The sequence below is a fragment of the Triticum dicoccoides genome, chromosome 2B (assembly GCF_002162155.2).
Source record: "Triticum dicoccoides isolate Atlit2015 ecotype Zavitan chromosome 2B, WEW_v2.0, whole genome shotgun sequence".
Taxonomy (NCBI): domain Eukaryota; kingdom Viridiplantae; phylum Streptophyta; class Magnoliopsida; order Poales; family Poaceae; genus Triticum; species Triticum dicoccoides.
In genome coordinates this window covers 68,965,014-68,973,898 of record NC_041383.1, presented here as the reverse complement: position 1 = coordinate 68,973,898, position 8,885 = coordinate 68,965,014, and the positions used below count along the sequence as shown (strand labels likewise).

Here is an 8,885-nt window from a genome sequence, read left to right as displayed (position 1 = left end):
AATCCCATGGCTGCTCGATGCAGCCCCTTGTGTAGCCCATGGCTGCACCTTGGGGTCTCCGGCAATGAAGATATGGCCCGGAGAAAAGCAGCACGTAGATGGTGTGGACGTGCATCAGGAGCGCCGCTGTAGGAGATGGCCACCGGCACTAACCTTGCGGTGGCCGGCGGTGGTAGTCGGCCTTCCAGCCCATCAGCTCCCTCTTTTTAGGATCGGTTGTTAGCACTCAGGAGTTTAACCCGTTTGTGTTTTCTTTTCTTATCTGAACAGGTACGTGACCTCTTCCTTTTATATGAGAACTGATGGACCGGGGACCGAAACCAAAACATTGGGTTTGGGTGCCCCCGATCAAAGCACCAACGTGGGATTGGACTCCCCTTCTTTTTATCTCGGTCTATTACAACCTGAGATCAATTCCAACAAATTAATGTTGATAGATTAGCCTGTTAGGTTAAGCTTAAGCTAGGGCTCACATGAGCAGATGATTAGCCAATGTACGCACTAAGCACTGCAGTACGGTAGTATAATTTACTCCCTCCATTCCAAAATATAGTGCGTCCGCGCTTTCCGAGGTCCAACTTTGACCGTAAATTTAACCAACGAGACCAACTGCGGCGGGAGAAAAAATTATATAATTAAAAATTTCTTTCAAATACGAATTCACTGATATAATTTTTGCTCCCGCCGTAATCGGTCTTGATAGTTAAATTTACGATCAAAGTTGAAGCACGTGGATAGAGGAAGCACTACATTGTGGAATGGAGGGAGTATCATTTGTTTTTCAAGAAAGGTACAGTGGTTCAGTAAACTGAGCTGCAACCCCTGCAGCCCCGGTAAAGTTCTCTCCTCGACCACATCAGAGGTCAGCTTCGGTGATGTGTTTGCGTGAAGAACTTTAGTACGTACTACCCGGTCACAGAAATGCTCTGTTCGTTTTGCTCTGATGTAAGTGGAGATTCAAATAAAAATTTCGAAAACTGAAGCCACCACCCAAAGCATCGTGTACCTTCAAACCTTTCAAGCTTTGCATTGCAGAAGAAAAGAAAAATGTTCCAAATTTTGAATCGCGCCTTCTTCAGATAGAAATTTTTTTTGTGAGACAATTCTTCAGATAGATAGAGAATCGTGTCAGTTTTGGGCTCAGATAGAGAACCTTTTTTTTTTGTGTGTGTGAACGGCTCGGATAGAGAATCTGCTGTATACCCTGGGCCAGATAGATGGGCCTTCAGCGGCCGGCCGGCCGGCAGCGTGGGAAAGAAAAGATGCTGAACCGACGCGAGAGAAACCGGGGACTGGGAACGACTGAGAACGTTTTAGTCCCACCTAGGCTAGGCAGGAGTGGCTGGGTGCAGAGCGCGGCTATAAGAGGGGTCGGGGCGCGTACGGTGAGAGGCATCTTTGCGCTTGGGGCAATGACGCAGCTAGTGAGGTAATACCGAGGCGCGTCAATTGCTGGCTGAAAACTATTTCCAAACTATCTCCGGAGCCACTGAGAATTTCTGAAAGGGCTCCCTCTCCTTCGGGACTGGGTAAAGCCCTACAATACCCTAAATTCAAATCTTTTTGGCTATGATTTTTTATATATTTAAACTCTGGTTGTTTATCTGCTGTTTCTTCATCAGGGAGTCTGCCGGATCGCCGGCAATCCTGACCTGTTTCAGCCAATGGCTACTTTAGTTTCTTGTTACTGTTACTGAACTCATACAGCTTTACAATTGCAGTTCATAGTTGTAAGCTGTCTGTCAGCATTCAGTTTGATGTTTCAGAGATATGCTTACTGGCCACTGCCTTTTGGGTTCTTGTTCCTGATTTCATTCAGCCAAATTAGCTTTCATTCAAATCTGGAGGAGAATGTTGGTCAAAGTGTGTCTGCTTGAAGTCCATCCGCCAACCGTCTCCCATGTACACTTTTACCTGAATCAAAAGCAGCACTTCATTTTGTCTCCTAATTTTCAGAGTGACACAAACAGAACTGAAGGCCTCTGATGGCGACGGCGGCAAAGGAGTAGATCTTTTTTTAGATGTTTTATCTCTTGTTTTTAGGGCCTTTTGGTATGTTTTTTTTTTCAAAAATCAATGCAAAAACAGTGTCCTTTGCTGACTTCGGTTGGATGGCCGGCTCCCTGTTTGGTGTTCGTGAACGTTCTGCACATGTAGAGATCTGTGGTCGAGTTGATCTAAGTTGTTTTCCTTGCCTCTCAACCCTCACGGTCTTGAAATATATTCAGTAAGCAGGTCTTGAAATATACTCCCTCCGTCCCAAAATAAATGACTCAACTTTGTACTAACTCTGTACTAAAGCTAGTACAAAGTTGAGTCACTTAATTTGGGACAGAGGCAGTATTCAGTAAGCAGGTCTATACGCTCAAACTCTCTATTCACCCCAAGCAGCAACATCACACATTTGCGAGCTGAAGTACACTGCCATAGCTAGTAGCTCTGCTATATAGGTTGCGAATAATGTTGCAAAAATAAAAGCTTGAATGCCGCTGGTAAATAATCCAAGAAACATGAAGGGTACAGGGATTGCTAAGGGGACTAAAGAAACAAGAACAACAACGACTAATTCCTCCGCCAATATATTCCCAAAAAGTCGAAAGCTACGCGATAATGATTTTGTGAAATCTTCTAGGATGTTAATTGGTAAAAGGATTGGAGTTGGTTTAACATATTTCTTGAAATAGCTCAATCCTTTTTTGCTAAGACCAGCATAAAAATATGCCGCTGACGTGAGTAAAGCTAAAGCAGCAGTAGTATTTATATCATTCGTGGGCGCTGTTAATTCCCCATGGGGTAACTCTATAATTTTCCAAGATAAAAGAGCACCCGACCAATTCGAAGCAACTTCCCTCTAGACTTAGCTGCTATTGAAATTCCATTTATTAATGGATAAGGTTTTTGTGCTGACATATAAGAATTTTTGAAGAAAGAAAGGACAAAAATACCTAATATCTTGTTCTAGCAAGATATTGGGTATTTCTGTCTTTTGAATCTTTTTTTTCTAAATCTTTCTACTAAGAATTCAGTTAACGATGAGATTTAGTATTCTTTCTTGCATTTTCATAACTCGTGAAATGCCGAGTATGCACGAATTCCTCCAATTTGAGACCCACCATAGGATTTGTTATGTAAATTGGCATCGTCTTGTAAATTTTGTTTGCGGTACTGCGGACGACCAAAAAGAACAGATCACGTAAACAAACTCAAACACATACGACATAATTTAAACTAAAAGTTCTCGCCACATATTACATCACCAAAGTTCATAGGAAAATAGAGTTTACCGAAAGAGGCTTTCGCCCCGCTTTATAGATAAAGCAAAACCGCCCTGAGCCAAACATCCAACAGAGTTCACACACACACACACACACACACACACACACACACACACACACACACACACACAAAGTCACACACGCACACAGCAAGGTACCCGTAGGGTTAATGCTGAGGGCACAGCTCAACAAGCCCAAGGAACAAAAGGACACACACAAAGACCGCCATGGACGAGTCCAGCCTAATCAGGCTCTGGCGGCGGTGGCGGAAGCGGGGGCGCCATGCGGAAGGCCATCGATCGAAGGTCGGTGAGGAGGGTGTTGATGACGCTCCGGTCTTGGGGGCGGCTAAGCGGCCGCCAAAGCTGCAAATAGCCACACATTTTGAAGACCGTGTCAGTCGTACGTCGCAGGGGCACTTTCTGAATAACGAGCTTGTTGCGAATATTCCAAAGCGTCCATGCTAGGATCCCAATGCACAGCCATCTAATATGGCGATAACACGGGGAGGAGGCATGGATCTCCGCGAGTAGGTCGGGGAAGTTGGTATTGCACCATTGTCCGCCGACCGTTTCACGAAAGCACGACCGCAGGAACTGGGCAGTGGGGCAGTTGAAGAAAATGTGGTTCGAATCCTCAACTGTGGCGCACAGGGGACACATCCCGTCCCTAGGACCATTGCGCTTGTGGACTTCAACCCCAGAGGGGAGACGTCCCCGAATCCACTGCCAGAGGAATATCCGGATCTTGAGGGGGAGACGAATGTCCCAGATCAGGCTAAATGGCTCAGGGGCCAGCGAAGGGGCGATGGCAGCGTACAAAGACTTCGTGGAGAAGCTTCCCGAGGGCTCCAGGCGCCACACCATGGAGTCGGCGGCGCCCTCTACATCCATCGGCAAGAGAGCGATGTCCTGTAGAAGGGTGTCCCATGCGTCAACCTCCTGGGGGCCAAAGGGGCGCCGAAAGGCGAGGCGCCCTAAGTCAATAAGGGCCGTCTCGACGGAAATCCAGGGGTCTGCCGCAATGGCAAATAAGCCCGGGAAGCGGGCGGCCAGAGGGGAATCCCCAAGCTAGCGGTCGAACCAAAACAGGGTCGAGGACCCGGAACCCACCGAGATTGAAGTGCCAATTCGGAGCACGGGGAGGAGCTGAATCACAGCCTGCCAGAACTAGGATCCCCCAGAGCGCTGGCAGAAAGCAAGAGGTTGTCCTCGGAGATACTTATTCTAGATGATGGTAAGTGATACGTCTCCAACGTATCTACTTTTCCAAACACTTTTGCCCTTGTTTTGGACTCTAACTTGCATGATTTGAATGAAACTAACCCGGACTGACGCTGTTTTCAGCAGAATTGCCATGATGTTGTTTCATGTGTAGAAACCAAAAGTTCTCGGAATGTCCTGAAAATCCTCAGAGGCACTTTTTGGAAAATATAAAAATACTGGAGAAAGAATCAAGACCAGGGGGCCCACACCCTGTCCACGACGGTGGGGCGCGCGCCCTCCCCCTGGGCGCGCCCCCTATCTCGTGGGCCCCCTGAGGCTTCGCCGACCTCAACTCCAACTCTATTTATTCCGTCTCGCGGAGAAAAAAATCAGAGAGAAAGTTTCATCACGTTTTATGATACGGAGCCGCCGCCAAGCCCTAATCTCTCTCGGGAGGGCTGATCTGGAGTCCGTTCGGGGCTCCGGAGAGGGGGATTCATCGTCGTCGTCGTCATCAACCATCCTCCATCACCAACTTCATGATGCTCACCGCCGTGCATGAGTAATTCCATCGTAGGCTTGCTGGACGGTAATGGGTTGGATGAGATTTACCATGTAATCAAGTTAGTTTTGTTAGGGTTTGATACCTAGTATCCACTATGTTCTGAGATTGATGTTGCTATGACTTTGCTATGCTTAATGCTTGTCACTAGGGCCCGAGTGCCATGATTTCAGATCTGAACCTATTATGTTTTCATGAATATATGTGTGTTCTTGATCCTATCTTGCAAGTCTATAGTCACCTATTATGTGTTATGATCCGACAACCCCGAAGTGACAATAATCGGGATACTTCTCGGTGATGACCGTAGTTTGAGGAGTTCATGTATTTACTATGTGCTAATGCTTTGTTCCGGTTCTCTATTAAAAGGAGGCCTTAATATCCCTTAGTTTCCACTAGGACCCCGCTACCACAGGAGGATAGGACAAAAGATGTCATGCAAGTTCTTTTCCATAAGCACGTATAACTATTTACGGATCATGCCTACATTACATTGATGAATTGGAGCTAGTTCTGTGTCACCCTATGTTATAGCTATTACATGAGGAATCGCATCCGACATAATTGTCCATCACTGATCCATTGCCTACGAGCTTTTCACATCTTGTGCTTCGCTTATTTACTTTTCCGTTGCTCTTGTTACAATTACTACAAAACCCAAAAACATTACTTTTGCTACTGTTACATTTGTTATCATATTACTTTGCTACTAAATACTTTGCTGCAGATACTAAGTTATCTAGGTGTGGTTGAATTGACAACTCAACTGCTAATACTCAAGAATATTCTTTGGCTCCCCTTGTGTCGAATCAATAAATTTGGGTTGAATACTTTACCCTCGAAAGCTGTTGCGATCCCCTACACTTTTGGGTTATCAAGACTAATTTCTGGCGCCGTTGTCGGGGAGCATAACTCTATTCTCTGAGTCACTTGGGATTTATATCTATTGATCACTATGAAGAACTTGAAAGACACTAAAACCAAGATCTATCCCTCAACTACGAGGGGAGGTAAGGAACTGCCATCTAGCTCTGCACTAGATTCTCCTTCTGTTATGAGTAAGTTTGCGACACCTAAACCTGCTACTGCTATGAATTCTGATATCTCGCATGTTATTGATGATGCCACTTCTGCTTTGCATGATACTTGTGATGAAACTACTTCTGTGCGTGATACTACTTTGCCATTAGGTGAATTTCTTGATGAACAACTTGCTAGGGCTAGAGAGAACGAAATTATTGAAGATGCTATTATTGATGATAGTGATGATGAAAGTTCTCCGAATGATTATGAATTGCCTGTTGTTCCTGAGGGTTATGTTATGAATGAAGAAGCTGCTAGAGCTATCTTTGCTTGTAATGATAGATATGATCTTAAGAAATTATTAGCTAAATGGAAGCAACAGTCTCTTAGTGCTAGAATGAAACCTGACCCTGCTTTAGCTACTTCACCTATCTGTGTTACTGATAAGGATTATGAATTCTATGTTGATCCTGAAATTATTACTTTGGTAGAATCTGATCCTTTTTATGGCCTTGAATCTGAAACTGTTGTGGCACATCTTACCAAGTTGAATGATATAGCTACCCTGTTTACTCATGATGATAAATCTCACTACTTTTATATCCTTAAGATATTTCTGTTCTCATTAAAGGGTGATGCTAAGACTTGGTACAATTCTCTTGCTCCTGGTTGTGTGCGTAGTTCCCAGGATATGATTTAGTATTTCTCTGCTAAATATTTCCCTGCTCATAAGAAACAAGCTGCCTTGCGAGAAATATATAATTTTGTGCAAATCAAAGAAGAGAGTCTCCCACAAGCTTGGGGGAGGCTTCTCCGATTACTTAATGCTTTGCCTGATCATCCTCTCAAGAAAAATGAAATACTTGATATCTTTTATAATGGACTAACCGATGCTTCCAAGGACTACTTGGATAGTTGTGCTGGTTGTGTTTTCAGGGAAAGAACAGTTGACGAAGCTGAATTACTATTGAATAATATGTTGACTAATGAAAATAATTGGACTCTTCCTGAGCCAGTTCCTGAGGCAATTCCTGAACCAATTGAGCCAACTCCTGAGCCTATTCCTAAACCCACTCCGAAGAAGAGAGGTGTTTTATTCCTCAGTCCTAAAGATATGCAAGAGTCAAAGAAATCAATGAAAGAAAAAGGTATTAAAGCTGAAGATGCTAAGAATTTACCACCTATTGAAGAAATACATGGTCTTAATATACCGCCTGTTGAAGAACCACATTGTCTTGATAACCCGACACAGGTAGTAAAGGTAAATTTTCTCTATAGATATGATAAAGTTGAAATTCCCTCTACTAAATTTCATAGCCCATGCTTAGATGAATTTGATGACTTTATGACTAGACAAGAAAGTTTTAATGCTTATGTTGGTAGAGAGTTAAAGAATAATGCTTTCGAGATAGGACGTGTGAGCGATAATATGGCTAGAGTTAAAGGTGAACTTAAACTCATTAGCAAATATGCGTCTATGGTTGCTACTCAAGCTGAGCAAGTACTTAAAGCTCAAAATGATTTGCTTGATGAATTAAATAATAAGAATGACTTTGTTGTTAGAGTGGCTACTAGAACTGGTAGAATGACTCAGGAACCTTTGTATCCTGAAGGCCACCCTAAGAGAATCGAGCAAGATTCTTAGAGAAATAATTTAGAGGCACCTAGTTCTTCTAAAAGAAGAAAAAGCAAAATGATAGGACTTTGCATGCTTCTAGTGAACCTGTTGTAGACACACCTGAGAATCCCAATGATATTTCTATTTTTGATGCTGAAACACAATCAGGTGATGAACATGAACCTAGTGATAATGTTAATGATAATGTTCATGTTGATGCTCAACCTAGCAAAAATAATGATGTAGAGATTGAACCTACTGTTGATCTTGATAACCCACAATCAAAGAATCAACGTTATGATAAGAGAGATTTTGTTGCTAGGAAGCATGGTAGAGAAAGAGAACCATGGGTTCAGAAACCCATGCCCTTTCCTCCTAAACCATCCAAGACAAACGATGCTGAGGATTTTGAGCGCTTTGCTGAAATGATTAGACCTATTTTCTTACGTATGTGCTTAACTGATATGCTTAAAGTAAATTCTTATGCCAAGTATATGAAGGATATCATTACAAACAAAAGAAAGATACCGGAAGCTGAAATTTCCATCATGCTTGCTAATTACACTTTTAAGAGTGGAATACCAAAGAAACTTGAAGATTCGGGGGTACCAACTATACCATGCTCTATTAAAAGAAATTACGTTAGAACTGATTTATGTGATCTTGGAGCCAGTGTTAGTGTTATGCCTCCCTCTTTATATCATAGACTTGAATTGAATAAGTTGACACCCACTGAAATATCTTTGCAAATGGCTGATAAATCAACTGCCATACCTGCCAGTATTTGTGAGGATGTGCCTGTTACAGTTGCAAATGTCACTATCTTAACGGACTTTATTATTCTTGATATTCCCGAGGACGATAGTATGTTGATTATCCTTGGTAGACCTTTTTTGAACACTGCAGGGGCTGTTATTTATTACAACAAAGGCAATGTCACTTTTCATGTTAATGGTAATGAGCATACGGTACACTTTCTGAGGAAACAATCTCAAGTTCATAGCATCAATTCTATTTGAAAAGTTCCAACTATTATTATTGGAGGTTTTGAATTTCCTCTCCCTACTGTCAAGAAAAAGTATGATATTCTTATTGTTGGGGATTTTCATATCCCTGTTGAGGTAACTTAGTGTTATTTGAAATTTCTCCGGTTCTGTGTTATTCGGAATGAGTTTGTTAACAAGACTTGATCAATCTTTTTA

The 8,885-nt window shown here is 42.8% G+C and overlaps 1 pseudogene; it reads left to right on the top strand.

Moving 5' to 3' along the window:
- The first annotated feature begins 1,394 nt into the window (after positions 1-1,394).
- Positions 1,395-1,537, top strand: LOC119266145 (annotated as a pseudogene).
- Positions 1,538-8,885: the final 7,348 nt, after the last annotated feature.